The following is a 16587-nucleotide window of genomic DNA, read 5'->3' on the forward strand; positions in this document are numbered from 1 at the left end:
TGAATTTTCTTAAACGTTATCACTTGCAGGTTACTTAATATGTGACAAAGAATTTGTGCATAATGCTCAGGCCTTGTACATCCATTGTTAGTTCTTCACTGAAGGTTTCTAGCGAAGCCACATCTAGCCACACTAGAAGCAACATCAACGTACAGCAAGTAGCGCACGCAATCCATTACGCATTTCCACTAATTAACATCTATTTCATCATCTCAGCCTGTCCATTGTCCACTGCTGAACATAGGCCTCTCCAAGTGATCTCCAGTGCGGCCGGTCCATTGCCACCTGCATCCAACGTGACCCAGCGGTTCTTACCAGGTCGTCGGTCCATCTCGTAGGTGGCCGTCCCACACTGCGCTTGCCAGTACGTGGTTTCCACTCGAGGATCTTTCCGCCCCATCGGCCGTCCGATCTTCGCGCTATGTGGCCTGCCCACTGCCACTTCAGCGTGCTAATCCTACGGGCTATGTCAGTAACTTTCGTTCTTCTACGGATCTCCTCATTTCTGATTCGGTCCCGTAGAGAAATACCAAGCATAGCCCTCTCCATAGCTCGCTGCGCGACACTGAGCTTCATAAAAAGATCATTTGTGAAGCACCACGTCTCGGAACCGTAAGTCATCACTGGTAGCACACATTGTTTGTATATCTTTGTCTTAAGGCACTGAGGGATTTTGGACGAGAACACATTTTTTAATTTACCGAACGCTGCCCAGCCGAGTTGGATCCGCCTACTGACCTCTCTCTCGAAGTTGGACTTACCTAATCGGACTGCCTGTCCCAGGTATATATATTCGTCTACAACTTCAAGAGTAGAGTTCCCAACAATTATTGGGGTGGGCTTAACATGGACATTGAACATGATTTTTGTTTTATCCATATTCATTTTAAGGCCCACTCGTTGGGAAACTCTATTGAGGTCACCGAGCATCTGCCCCAAATCTTCCAGCGACTCAGCCATGACCACTATATCGTCAGCAAATCGAAGGTGTGTGATGTATTCGCCGTTTATATTGATGCCAAGTCCTTACCATTCCAGGAGCTTGAAGGAATCCTCTAAGGCAGCTGTAAACAGTTTCGGAGATATAACATCTCCCTGTCTTACTCCTCTCTTTAACGTGATTTCCTTCGTGCAATGCTCCTGTACTCGGACTGACTTGGTGGCGATGTTAAACAAGTACTTCCACACCTCGACATACCGATAGTCAATACGGCACCGCTGGAGAGATCTAAGGACCGCCCAAGTTTCGATGGAATCAAAGGCCTTTTCATAGTCCACAAACGCCAGGCATAGTGGCCGATTATACTCTTCGGTCTTTTGAATAATCTGCCGCAGCGTATGTATGTGGTCTATGGTGCTAAAGCCTTTTCGGAAACCGGCTTGTTCGGTAGGCTGAAAGTCATCAAGCCTGCGTTCGAGACGGTTCGTGATGACTATCGAGAACAGCTTATAGACATGGCTCAGCAGTGTTATGGGCCTGTAGTTCTTCAATAAGGTTTTGTCGCCTTTTTTGAAAAGCAAAACCACAACACCCCTGTTCCATGCCTCTGGCGTTTTTCCTTTGAGCAAGGAGGAATTAAATAGCTTCTGAAGGACTTTCAGTACCGGCGTCCCGCCCGCTTTCAGAAGCTCTGTGGTGATTCCATCCTCGCCCAATGCCTTGTTGTTCTTGAGCTGTTTGAGGGTCATCCTAATCTCGTACAGGCTGATGTCCGGGATATCTTCGGTATAATGTCGGGTTAGCTTGGCTCTAGGGTCTGCCACCAAGCTTGCAGGCTCATTGGATATCGAGGTATACAACTGTTCATAGAACCTCTCTATCTCCCGTAGCACCTCTGCCTTATTCGACGTTACACGTCCATCTTCAGTTTTCAGCTTTGTCAAGTGGCTTTGCCCAATAGACGCGACTCTTGCAAACACTTTGGAGCCTTGGTTCCGCTCAATAGTCTCCTTAATACGTTGTGTATTAAAGAAGCGTATGTCGTGTCGCATGGACTTCATGATTTGTCTATTGAGCTGCCTATATGACTCAGCGTCCTCAGAAGTTTGGAGTGTCATAACACGTCGGCTAGCCATGAGGTTCCGGGTGTGGTCTGATAGTTTTTGAGGTCTATTTTTGTGGTGGGTTTTAAAATACTTAGACCCTACCGTATGGACAGTTTTCACCAGCCTGCTGTTGATATAATCCACTGACGCTTTGCTGTCTAGCCCTTCAAAGCGATTCGACAATTCGAGCCCTCGCGGTTATGAATATGTGCATTCGGCGGCCGGAGCGTGGATTTCATCAGACGCGATCTTTCCAATTTGACATTGATACTCAATATGCCCCTGACAATTCGGTGATCACTTCCGGTTTTAACCCTATGAATCACAGAGACATCATTGAATATATGTCTACTGGTGCTCATGATGAAATCGATCTCATTTTTTGTTACACCATCGGGACTCATCCAGGTCCATTTCATCATATAAAGTCCTTCTTTCTTCAGAAAGTCGACCAGCCTCTGTCCCCTGGAGTTCCGCTGCCCATATCCAAATTGCCCTACTTTCAACTCATCATTGCTTCTACAGCCCAGCTTCGCATTGAAGTCTCCCATAACAACAGTAAAGTGTGTTTTGGAGCTATGTATGGCCCTACTAACGTCCTCATACAAAGTCTCCACCTCATCGTCTGGGTGTGTTTGAGTGGGAGCGTAAACCTGTATGACCTTCAGCGAATATCGTTCAGATATTCTGATAACATCTATTTATTATTCGTAATACAGTCGCTTTAAAACGCTGCCATCACGGCGGGCACGCCATCATGGCGAGCAGCATGACATACAGGGTGTAAGGGGACTGTTCCCGAAGACGAAATGCCGCTATATCCCTATAGCTGTCAAATCAAAAACTAAACGCAGCAATTAAGTACCCTTTATTAGAAAACTGAAAGGAGTATTACAATACATGGAGCATCGATGTGATCAGTGCCATCTATTGGGGTAAAGTGCTAAAGCTCTCACGACTTGGACAGTCTTATCAGAAAGTAGCTTAATATACATTGAATAAAAATGTATCATAAATATCATTATAATTATATGTTCATCATTATCCTGCCCTTCTCCCAGTCACCTGGGGTCGGCGCAACATGTTTTCTCCTTCCATACTCCTCTATCATATACCATTTCTTCGCTCACTCCCTTCTTACCCATATCGTCTATCACGCAATCCATCCATTTCTTCTTAGGTCTACCTCTTCCTTTGTTTCCTTCCACATTCATAGTTAACACTCTCTTACCAACCTCATTTTCATTTCGTCTCATTTCACGTCCATACCATCCCAAACGCGCACTTCTCAGCTTCTCTGTCACAGGTGCCACTTTCAGACTTCCTCTAACATATTCATTCCGTATTCTATCCATTCTCGTTACTCCACATTCCATCGCAACATTCGCATCTCTGCTGCATGCAATCGCCTTTATAATTATATGTTGAGAAACGTTAAATGAACATAGTTGCCGAAGACACCTTGCAATTTCTCTACACTGGTTCCCGGCCGTCAAATCATTATTATTTGTGTTACCTGGTGCGCTTTCTATTGTAGTCTTCGCAGGAATAAACAGCTCAAGCCCCGTCTTCGCTTCCAGGGACAGTTATAATATGTACACCCTGTATAAATTATATTTAAAAATGTGCACAAAAATAAATTGTTATTATACGACGCTGTGTGATATTTTATTGTAAATATTAAATTTATGTGCCAAATTATGAGCATGTAAAAATGTATGTAAAAATTAAAGTTTGTTTTAAATAAATTATGTAATGTCGTGTGAATGTCGTCAATTTTACTATTTTTTTGGGTTTTTCGGTAATACAGTAATTTATGGTTTTTATTTAAATTGTTATATTTGTTTTAGTCAAGATAATCAAATGGTCATAAGATGATAAAACTCAATTACTCTTCGTTGCTGTTAAAACTGTAGTAAGTTTGACAGATAATTAAAACTCTTTGCTCTTTTAGTGGCTGCTTATGGTAAAAATTTTGATTAATCACAAAGCTCATATAAATTTGCATTTTTATAACTAAATCCTACGCTCTGTTGAACTGGCTACGAACTGTCTACGAACTCTACGAAACGCGCTACGACGTGACATACAGCGCGTTCGTTTTTATTATTTATTATTTTTTAAACTGAATTTCAAAAGAATTCTATGGATATATTAATTATTTCACGTAACCTTTTGTAATATATTTATCTCAGTGATCACTTAACGCGTTTTAATTTAAATATATAATAGCATTTAAATTTGAGCTTAGTTAGCGAGTTACTATCTTTGAAAATATCGACTAGTTATCGTTAATGACGACAAAAACTATCAAAGCACACATACTGTATTAGCGAAGAACATCAAATGTTTTATTTAAGTGATAATTTATTGATGTGAAGGGTTGTATATTTGAATGTCATAATTAAACAAAACGAATCATAACTGTGTTTCTTTTTCCATGTTTATTAGCTTTGACTGAACCTAGTAGTTTAAAAAACTATATTAATTTTTTTATTGCTTAGATATGTGGACGAGCTCACAGCCCACCTGGTGTTAAGTGGTTACTGGAGCCCATAGACATCTGCAACGTAAATGCGCCACCCACCTTGAGATATAAGTTCTAAGGTCTCAGGTCAAGAGAATTACATATATTTCAGTATATACAAAGCAAATTGCTCATTTACTGATATTAAATAGTTACTGCTGCCTATTAAATCTCGTCCAGAGGGCTGTCTTCCGTTTTAAAGGCCTCATTTGAAAGTAAAGTTGCTGTTAGTGCAGTTCTTGGGGCGTTGGTGTTGGGGTCTGGAATCGCACATATTCTTAAACTTGCGTCCGACTTCTCTATGACCAACAATAAAATAAGAAAAGATTAAAAGGAGAACATGTAATTGGGCTTCATTAACGCCATTTACAGAGCCAGAGCTTAAAGCTTTGCAGGAGATATTCCCGCTGGAAACGCCCTGTATACTTACAAAGGGTTTTTAAGCGAAGCGGGCGACGTGTGGCGTCAAAAGGTGATTCCACGAAAAGGCTCCAAGCGATATTGTAACACTATCTTTGGGAAATGTTATTTGAGGCGAACGTTAGTACAATGATTCGAAGCGACATGTGTTCCGTTCCATATCCCCGTCAGACGGAGAACATACGTGACGCTTACGCAATGGAACCGTATTAGTTGTGGGGTCGAAGCGTCTCCGGCTTCGCAGTGGATTCATGAGACGTCATCTATATATATAAATAAAATTGGAGTGTCTGTTTGTAGTATTGAAATAGCCTCTTTTTACTACATGCATATGAATATATATACGGTACATACACCAAAATAACATTTTTTACAATTTTTGTCTGTCTGTTTGTCTGTTTGTTCCGGCTAATCTCTGGAACGGCTGAACCGATTTTGACGGTACTTTCACTGATAAGTAGCTGATGATATAAGGAGTAACTTAGGCTACTTTTTTTAAACTGGCTTCGCCCCGCGGCTTCTCCCGCGTTACGACAATAACCGCGGGTAGCATCGCGGGACTCAGCTATCAATAATAAAATTTAATGTTTCCGAAGCGAAGCGAGGGCGCGTCGCTAGTTAAAAATATTTTTTATGGCTTCATCTTATTTATGATACGTTTAATTACAATTTCCGATGTTTTTTGGTTACGATTTACAGTAACCGCCAGTATTAAGATTAAACATCGGACCAAGTGCCATTTCAAAGTTGGTAAAATAATTTCGATGATAAATAAGTTTCTCGGTACGTAGCTTTAAAGAAACTAACAGTTTTGAGTTCTGACAATAGCCTGGTCTAGACGAAACCGCTAATTTATCAGAACCCTATTATTGGTGCTTTAAGTTTTGTTGAGTGCATCGGACGCCTGACCTGTTAGGCCATTAACCCTAAAGCTGCTACCGCAACGCTGCGGCATGAGGTATCAGTGGGATCTATTTTCTTAAGCTTTTTTTCTGTATCGATTTTCTGAAAAAAATAATTTTCATCATAAATTTACGTATTCGTTAATTTCTCAGTTAAATCAGTTTCTACAGCTTTCCGATACTATATATTCCATATACTCATTCACCCATGGGTGATGACTGGTCAGGGTGATGACCGGGGGCTTTAGCGCCGTTCCCAATAACGAAACTTTCGTGAGATGTCATCGACGATTTTTTAAACTTCAGTACAGGCAAATGGTCCATATGAAATATGCAAAGCTATCTGAATCTGTTGTGATTGACTTCCTAGCTCCATATGCTAATAACGGAATTCCTATGCTTAAGTAAAGAACCCAAATAATTTGACGTTCAAGTGACTAAAGTAAGTCGCCTAGTCTCATTCGGTTATCAGCAGCAAATCCTATGTATTGTGATTCTGTACTGTGAAAATGTTTATAAAATTACTCTGGTAGAAACATAGAGTATGCTAGGAACAATATAAAAGGGTAACCCAGTGGGAGTACTTTTCTGGAAAGCTAGGATATACATACCACAAGAAAAAATATCACTGCGTTAAAATGACGAAGGTCGCGTGGAAATCATTGTCCCGAAAATCGAGATGGTGTCGCTGGCGGTTTCCGCATAATCATTGTCTAACAAGATGACTTTCGCTTATTGTATTATTTTTATGTTGTTACCCCAAAAAGAGGGTAACGTTTTTTGGATTTTTATGCTTTATGCGATCTTTGGTTTCGCTTGGATTTACAACTATAAGTACCTAGTCAGGTCATAAATTCTGTCACATGTTTAATGTAAAATAATTGAAACAAGTTTATTCATTATGTAACCATTCATATACCAAAATGAACTTAACAAAACACAGATTCTTATGACACTAAAGTTTATTCAAAATGACCTCCGTGATTTTGAATACAGGCCTTCAATCTGCGCGGCCAGTCTATCGCAGCACGAACGAGGTCAATATCGGCGGCTGCCTTAATCAAGGATGTCTTGAGTGACTCCAAATTGGTATGAGGCTTTGAGCACGCCTTTTCCTCCAAGTGTTGCCATATCTTGTAATCTAACGGATTCAAATCTGGACTGGAGGAGGGCCAGTCTTCGTGCCGGATGAAGTCGATTTCACGCGCCGCCAGCCAGTCTTGTGTGCTCTTCGCTCTATGAGCTGGCGCCGAATCTTGTTGGAATACCCAGTGCCTGTTATTGAACATGGTATGAGAAACAGGTTCCACAAGGTTCGTCAGGACTGTATTTTGATACACAACTGCATTCGTTTTTACACCTTTCTCACAAAAATGTACCTCTGTTAAGCCCCAATAAGAAACTCCCAACCATACCATGAGCGAGGATGGAAAATGACCTCGTTGGACACGCGGAATACGGTTGCTCGCTTCTTCACTACTGTGTGCGTACACCTTATCATTTTGTTTGTTGTAGCTCTCTTCTACGGTAAAAATTTTTTCATCCGAAAAAAGAATTTCCCGATATTTTTTTCCCGCGTACCGCTTCAACAAAGCGCGGCATCTCTTCAGTCTCAGGTCCATTAGACGAGCATTCAAACGATGTCATGTTTTTTTTCGATATGCCCGAAGCCCTAAGTCTTCATTTAACACCCTTTTCACCGTGATTCTGCTTAACCCCATCTGAAGGGCCAACAGTTTCTGCTTACGTTTGGGATTTCTTTGAATTCGCACCTTCACAGCTTTTATCACTGCTGGAGTCCTAACAGACCGAGGGCGACCACTTCGTGACCTGTCATCTACACTAGAGTCTTCATTGTATCGTTTGATGGTACGATAAACGAATCTTTTGGTTATATTCAAAATTTTCAGTATGGTAAAAATTTGAATTGGCGCGTAACCGCAACGATGCAACGCAATAACTGCAACACGGTCTTCTTTAAGCGTCCACTCCATATTTAAAAATGAGTAAAAATTCTAAAAGTATACATTTTTATTTTCATGAACAATTCGAGATTCGAATTCAATAAACTTTTTTGTGGCCAGCATTCTAAAAGAAAAGTTTTTACTGTGTGACAATACTTATGACCTGATTAGTTATATATATAAAAATGAATTGCTGGTCGTTAGTCTCGCTAAAACTCGAGAACGACTGGACAGATTTGGCTAATTTTGATCTTGAATTATTTGTGGGAGTCCAGAGAAGGTTTAAAAGGTAGATAAATATGAAAATGTTCGGAATTAAATAAAATAACAATTTTGTTTTTCCTTTGATGTTTTTTTTTTTTTTTTTTGTGATTGAAAGTTTACTGGTGGCCCGAAGGCCTTTCCAGTTTCACCAGGACAGGTGGGCGAGCAAAGGCTCAGCCAAGAGGGGTGGGATTTGCTAACAACTGCCCGAGCGCCTCCGAAGGAGACCTAACAACTCAAGAGCAATTGTTTCGCGAATGAATCTACTACCGGATCGGAATCGCGACCCGCTGAGAAGATCCGGCGAGAAACTCAGCGGGCTGATGCATGGGTTAGGTTGCACGTCGACCTCTTTGTCGAGTTCGACGAGTACGGTTACCGGGGTCCCTAAGCCTGCCCCTAGTATTAGAGCTGAAGGCATCTAATGCAAAGGTTATTGGATCTGATGGATCCGTAAGGACGTGTCTAGGGCGTCGACGGTGACTGGCTCCTGCATGATCAGGATTCGGGGAGTAGTCAGCGGCGGCAACGATAAGGCGATTATCATGACGCATAGCCTTATCGAAGTATCGTTCCGACGCTGACTTCATGTATTTCCGAATTGATTCGAGGCCCAGGTCGTCGTGTAGGTCAACGTTCCTCACGAACCACGGAGCCCCGACAGCTAACCTGCAAAAGCGGGATTGTAGGGATTGGAGGGTGTCTATGTGTGTGCGGGCCGCGTGAGCGAACACCACACTCGCGTAAGTCATGACGGGCCTTATGCAAGTTTTGTAAAGTGTCACCTTGTTCCGAAGGGACATTTTACTCCGCTTACAGATCATGGGGTAGAGTCTACCGAGAATAAACGCGGCACGGTCACGGACTGATTTTATATGCGGGCGGAATGTCATCGATGCATCCAGGGTAACGCCCAGGTACTTAACCTTCCTGGCCCAGGGTATGGGTTGTCTAAAGAGAGTAATCGGGGGTGTGAGATTCCTCCTCCTAATCCGGGAGGAAATCCGTGTGGAGCTTCCCCTCTGAAATAGCACCGCAGTACTTTTCGCTGGGTTGATGTCTATGCGCCATTTTCGGAACCACTGTCCTAGGGCTAGGGCTGCGCTCTGAAGCTTCTTCGCGATTAGGGACTTATTTCTACTAGAATAGTAAACAGTCGTGTCGTCGGCGAATAAAGCTAAATGGGTCGGCGGCGACCGGGGAATATCGTTGACGAATAAGCTAAATAGGAGGGGTGAGAGGACAGAGCCTTGCGGGACTCCAGCTGTGAGAGGTCGTGGGGAGGAGCGGGTTCCCTCGACTCGATATCGAAAAGAGCGGTTCGACAAGAAGTCCCGTATGATGAGCACGAGACTATCCGGCACGCCCATGTTGAATAGTTTGAAAATCAAACCATTGTGCCAGACTTTGTCGAACGCTTTTGCGACGTCGAAGAAGAGAGCTCCCGTGTATAACGGTTTTGGTCGATTAAGCCCCACAAGAATGTGCTCCGTGAGGCGGTGCACCTGTTGAACGCATGAGTGATTTGTACGGAATCCGAATTGTTCATCGATAAGAATGCCCTTGGATGAGACGAAGTCTCTGAGGCGTTTGTAGAGCAGACGCTCATACAGTTTGCCTAGAGACATGAGGAGGCTAATCGGGCGGTAGCTCGTCGGATGATTTTTTGGTTTACCGGGTTTATGTATGCCGATAACGTCCGCTTCTTTCCACACCGCGGGAAAGATACAGTTCGCCATAGCGGCATTGAAAATAGATGCCAACATCACGATGAGTTGGACGGGTAGAAGTTTAATAACGCGGTTAGATATACAGTCGGAACCGGGAGCCTTGCGAGGACGTAGGTCTTTGATCAAGTCTTTAACTTCTATCGGGGTGACGGGTGGTAACGCATCCGATGGTGGCAAGGAGGCTCTGCGTTCTACCTCACTGTCTACTAATTCTACATGAACAGGGTCCACGGATTGAGTGCTGGGCGTGCACTGGGTTTGCAATGTATCGGCCAGCAGCTCTGCTTTTTCGTCATCATCGAACGCCGCGAGTCGGCCTGAGGGGCCTACGAGGGGGGGCATAGTTACTACCGTATCCGATTTGAGAGTACGAGCTAAGCGGTAGTAAGACCTTTGGGAGGGCGCGAGTCCTTCTAAGAAATCAGACCATCTGGCATCTCGGACTTCGGCGATGCGAGACTTTACGTCGCGTTGTAGGGCACGCATTCGAATACGATTTTCCGCGGTAGGATACCTGTCGTAGGCGCGTATCGAGGCGTTCTTAGCTCTAAAGAGTTCCCTAATATCGTCGGACAATTTGAAGCGGTGAAGGAAGTCCTCCGCTACAACTTGTTTCGATGACCTATCTAATGTCGAGGTGATGTGTGACGTTAAGATGTCTATGGCTTCAGCGGTATCCTGAGGAGAAGGGGTAGAGTCCGGGTTAAAAGGGAGCGATGGTGGATCAGATTCAGCCAGGCTGATGCCCAGCGTGTGCCAATCCACCACAGTCCTCGTGACGGGAACGGAATCGGGAGCGCGACCGAGCTTCATAACGACGGGACGGTGGTCTGAATCTAATTCTGAAACTACTTCGATCGAGTGTAAGCGCAGAGTTACGTTTTTTAATAACGCTATGTCGAGTATATCCGGGCGATGCGCGATATTTAGCGGGTAGTGAGTCGGGGTTAGCGGAGCGACGATATCGAAGGCGAGATCATCGACTAACGCGTCAAGCCGCCTGCCATTCGGGGTTGTGGTGTGTGAGTTCCACCTGATGTGTTTACAATTTAGGTCGCCCGCCAGAATGACAGAGCTCCCCATACCGAGCAGCGCCTCGATATCACTGCTTAGAACGATCTTATCCGGTGGAAGATAAACGGACGCGATAACGATCGACGCGTGTCCCGTCAGTGAGATTCGGCACACTGATGCTTCGATATTAGCGAGCGCGGGAGGATCGAGCGGGACGCAATGCAGGGCTCTTCTATAGTAAATGACGGTACCACCACCACGGGCAGAGAGCCTGTCGTTCCTGACCATGTTATAGTTCGCGATTTTAGGGTCACGGCGCGCGGGCTTAAGTAGGGTCTCCTGCACTAAAAAGATATCAATTTGGTGGTCACGCAAAAAGTCAGAAACCTGATCACGTTGATTTGCGAGACCGTAAGCGTTAAAAAATCCTATCGTTACGGATAGGGGCTTTATTCTACTTATATACGCCATTGATTACCGGCGGAGTGAGGGGAGGACGTACGTATTTAATGACGCGTATACGTCGGCGTATTCCTGCACAACGGCGATAAAGTGTTGTGCAGTGGAGGCAGCGCGAATGGCGTCGCCCAAAGCGTTAACGCGCTCAAAGTTGATCGACTGAAAGAAGTCGATCGCTAAAGCGAGATTGTCGGACGCGGTCGGAGGGCAAGTCGCGGGAGAGGGACGAGTCGCGGGGGCGGGACGAATCGCGGAGGAGGAAGTTGTAGCCGTGTTCGTGTACGGCAGCGGTTTTGCCCAGGCCGAGACACTGGGCACCGCCGCCGGAACGAACGCTGGCTTAGCCTGCGACGCAGAGGGTGCCGAGGCTTTGATGTCTGGGCCGGAAGCTCGGAGGCGGTTTTGGCGGGCGACGCGGCGATTTATTTTAGGGGCTCGGGGGCAACCACGGTAATTCGCGGGGTGACCCTGTGTTCGACACAGGACGCAGCTAGGCGGTTCCGTCGCGGTTTTTTGGTCGCGAGCGCAGAGGGCCGTGGCGTGATCGCCCAAACACTTAACACATCGGGGGCGCGCGTGACAGTTACGGGAAGAGTGCCCGTACAATTGACAGTTATGGCACTGGCTAGGAGTGCCTTTTTTATGGGGGGCTTCGACAGCGATACCAGAGAGCCTACAGACGGTCTGTGTGTTAAAGATTTTCTTACCCTCGGGGGTAGGCTGGAGAGCGACTAGAACCATATTATATGGCTCCCTACCGCGACCAGTGTGCATACGGTGCACAGAATTCACTGGTAGGCCTTGTTCTAACAGGTCGGCTTTTACGAGCTCTACATCTAACTCTTTAGGGATTCCGCGTATTACAACGCGGAGTTCGCGCTCCTCCTGGAGCGTATACGTATGGAAACTTATACGCTCCTTACGGAGGTAAGAAGAGAGGGCCCTATGGTCGTCGGGTGTTTGAACCTTAATTTGAATGCCGGACGCGAGGTTACGGGCATTCGTGAAATTTATATTTTTGGCCTTAAGGGCCAGGCAAACTCGATCCCAAGCTGCCTTCTCCTGAAGGATAACCGGGGGAGGGGTCTGGGTTTTATTTTGTGCCACCGGACGCGGCGACGGAGTGGCACGGGCTGGGGGCGCAACGGGAGTCTGAGGGCGGGGGCGCGACGCGTTCACGGCTTTGCTAATTTTAGCGGCCGCGGGAGCTCGAGACTCCGCGGCACGCTTCTTACCCTTCTGTACCAGGGTGAATCCATCCGTCGATGAGGCGGGGGCGAGGTCGACCTCCATGTCCGAGTCAGAGTCGGAGCACGAGGAGGCGGGTGCAGGCGACCTACGAGCAAGTGTAGGTGTTTTAGAGGGCGCGACGGAGGCCGCGGATGATCGCTCAGCTGAAACGATGGTCACGGCGGACGACGCAGCAGCTTTTCTCGCCAGTATAGGCGACACGGGAGCGGCAGGCACGACAGAGGCTGCGGTGCTCAATGCAGAAGCTCTGCACGCAGGTACAGGCGACGCAGGAGCAGCGAGCGCGGCGGAGTCCTCGAGAGGGCTCGCAGTGTGATTGGCCTTGAAGGCCAAAAACTCCGAGGCGAGCTGTGGGTGGCGAAGTCGGAGGAATTCCGCGAATACAGCGTCCATGATCGCTGAGTACCCAGGTGGGGCGGCCCCGGGTCTTGAAAACACTCGCCTTGCGGCGAGGCCCCAACTTCTCGGACCTGAGCGGTTCTATTGAACACAGGTGGCAATGCGGCGCGATTACTACAGGACAAAGAAAAAGCACAACAAAACAGAAATTACGAAAAGAAACAAAAACAAAAAAAATACTTGCAGGAAACCACTTTGTCGGCAGATGTACCACGAACACAGAAACAACAAAAGGAAACAAAACAAATAAAAACTTCCAGAAAGAGCACTTAGTCGGCAGATGTACCACGAACACAGGCCGCGCGAACAATGGCCGGGCTAACAAAAGCCGGGCGAACAAAGACCGGGCGATCGAGTGGACGATGAGCACGTCCGCACGTGACGGGTGCCTCTATCGGAATGGCCTTTGATGTGTCCCCTGTCGGACCAATTCCTCTTGTTTGTTTCAAGTTTATTTTATACAAAAGTTTAGATCTTTTATTTATCCATTGAGGCACTACGAAGTCTGCCGCGTCGGCTAGTTGAAAATAAAAAAAATGATCTTATAGTAAGAAATAGCGCGGGCTTTTCATTCCTTTTTGTTTAGTCTTCCATCTGTGTTCGAATAAATAAAAACATTCTCTTTCGATAACTTATAACTCCAGTATGCAACAGGAAAACTAGTACATCACAATACAACCGCGATGTTGAGAAAAATACAATTACATTACAGCCAAACGCCAGATGTTTCTCTCTGAGGTGAGCAACGGGTAATATAAGAAGGAATACATCATTACAATATCAGCGACATAAATATTGGCGGGACTGGATATTCTCAACTTGGTTGTGGTTATCCAAATCGATGTATTGAAAAGAAGATATTGTATAGAATTGATATTAAAACTTCGTTTTTTAAGGATTAACAGTACTTTTAAGGTCGAGCACGTCTTAAAAATGATTTTATTGCGCTATAACAGCCGAGTTCGGAGCCCATTTCATTAGTTCTGTGTGCTTAGTGCGAGTTAAAAAGTTAGCCCAATTTTGTATGCAGTTGGAACAGCGCCCCTAGCGACAAACGTACGCAAACGATCCCATGAGCTAACTTTTACGCTATCGAGAACGTTAAAAAACTCGCACCAAGCAAACTGATACCGGAGCTCTACACGCAGCCTGAGTGTGGTCGCTCTTTTATTAAAAAATAAAATCGACATCTCAATCGCGTTGTATCTTTAAAGTTTTATTGGAGGCTACAGAAATCTAATTTTAAGATTGAACAGCAAGAAAGAAACCGGGCTACGTGATGGCTTCATGGTAGAAGTAGGCAATATGAGGTCTGAGTCAAAGGGTAGAGCAGTCTTTGTACTGATTGAGACTTCAGGTTTCGAGGAAGGTGGTGGCGATAACGCGGTAGTATCTATGGGCTTCAGTGAAACCTTAACACCATATGGGTCGTCGACCCCTATGCTAAAGAAAATCTTTATCCATTCAACTTACTCAAAGGCTGAGTTAGGAAGAAAATACTATTTTCAACGATGAAAAAGAAACCATTGAGGAGGTTATACTGAAGCCACCAATAATTCGTCGTTTTCTAAAGGATAAGACGCCCGATGCATTTGTGTCGAGCGATACGGGTACCAATTTTTCTAATGAAATACTTAGCAATTGTTCACGATTGGCTTCCACGGTGAAGGAATAACATTGTGTATTAAAAATCAAACCCTAATCAAATAATTATAATTTGCGTGGTAGGACGTCTTGTGAGTCCGCACAGGTAGGTACCCTGCCTATTTCTGCCGTGAGACAGTAATGAGTTTCGGTTTGAAGGGCGGGGCAGCCGTTGAACTGTTAAAGCTGAGACCTTACAACCCGTCTCTCGAGGTGGGTGATGGCATTTATGTTGTAAATGTCTATGGACTTCAGTAACTACTGAACACCAGGCAGACTGTGAGCTCGTTCACCTACTTAACTTATAAAAATAACAAAAGGCGCTTGGGCAGCAAGCTATATTCCTGGAATATATCTTGGATTTGTTTGTATAACTATTGGCGTACTGAAGTTTCAACATGATCGTAAGAGCTGCAGTCGCTTGTGAAAATAACACTGAAAAAGGACGCCCAACCCGCTTGTGCCTTTCAAACTTAGATGAAAGTCATCAAGCTCAGTTCAGGACCTGCTGACATAAATAAAAACGTCAATGATGTCTAGGGACAGGTTCACCGTAAACAAACGCAATAGTCTTAGACTGGTGACCGCGAATTTGATCCTCTGAATACAGCAGTAGGTGGTAGGACCTCTTGTAATTCCGCACGGATAAGTACCACCACTCTGCCTATTTCCGCCATGAAGCTGTAATGTGTTTCGGTTTGAAGGGTGGGGCAGCCGTTGTAACTATACTGAGACCTTAGAGCTTATATCTCAAGCTGGATGACGCATTGTAGTTGTCAATGGGCTTCGGTAACTACTTAGCACCAGGAGAGCTGTGAGCTCGTCCACCCATGTAAGCAATAAAAAAAGTTTTGCGCAACCCAACCCATTCCACAGAACCGTTCGCTAGAAATATGTGGTTTAAAACTCACAGAGAACCGAAATCTCTCTGTAAGGCTATCAACAGCCCTCCGGGGAAATGTAATGAAGATATGTATGTGAAATTTCTCCGGGCGTTGAAAGCACCAGTTGGACTAGAACTAAGTTAAATTTAATTTAGATTTAGTTTGAACGCTACAGAGCTATTATTTATTATTTCCTAAATGTTACGTGTACGGAGAACTCACGCGCGAGACAAAAGGGACATCCAACCGAGAGCGATTCAGAGCCCGTGGTATACATGTAGGTGCTTAAGATCAAATCATCACATAACCGAATTAATAGAATTTCAAACATTTCCCAAATGTGTGTAAATTTCTCATTAGTAAGTATTTACGTCGCTCGATGTCAATACGTAAGCCGCAGGAGCGACACCATATTTACACGTACCAGTCAGAACCGTATTAACTCGAGATTGTATTAAACGTGTCTTGTCGGAAACCACGTCTCGTGGCTTCGACGTTTTAGGCTGCCGACATACTATACAATAACTTGTCTAGCAAATTACAACGAAACTGGGTTAACATTATTAAATTATACACAGCCGGCGTGATGCTGAGTGGTTGTTGAAAAGCATGAGCATTAGCAATTCCGAGGGTACAGCTAAGCTGCTGACTAACTTGAGACCTCTTTCTTAATTGTCATTTAAAGAAGGACATTTTTTGTTAGAGGGCTTGGATTGTTTTTTTTTAATTAATCTGCGATATTGCAAAGGATTCGTTAAGTTTACATACAGCCTAAGCTCTCTCAACATTTATTCATGCCCTCAGCAAGCAGGTCACGAGCGGAATACTTGAGACGTCCAAACGAAATGTTACTTTCTTGTAGGTTTAGTAGAACGTGCATTTGTGCATATTTCAAATTGCAATAGGGCATAACGTTAATTCAAATATTAATTTTTAAATATATGTATATTTATACTCCTTTCCTATTTTTGTCTCAATTGAGAGATGCTGTAGACGCTTTGATGCATAATTTGAACAGGGGTTAATATAATATCTAAGAATGTTTTTACAGATGAAAACTGTTTTGTTGTAACCCTAGACATC

At 44.6% G+C, this 16587-nt stretch overlaps 1 pseudogene; it reads right to left on the reverse strand.

Moving 5' to 3' along the window:
* Positions 1 to 207: 207 nt before the first annotated feature.
* The window catches only part of LOC149501176 (uncharacterized), a 39545-nt pseudogene continuing 23165 nt past the window's right edge, over positions 208 to 16587 (reverse strand).

Source organism: Bombyx mandarina, chromosome 17 (genome assembly GCF_030267445.1).
Source record: "Bombyx mandarina strain Sakado chromosome 17, ASM3026744v2".
Taxonomy (NCBI): Eukaryota; Metazoa; Arthropoda; class Insecta; order Lepidoptera; family Bombycidae; genus Bombyx; species Bombyx mandarina.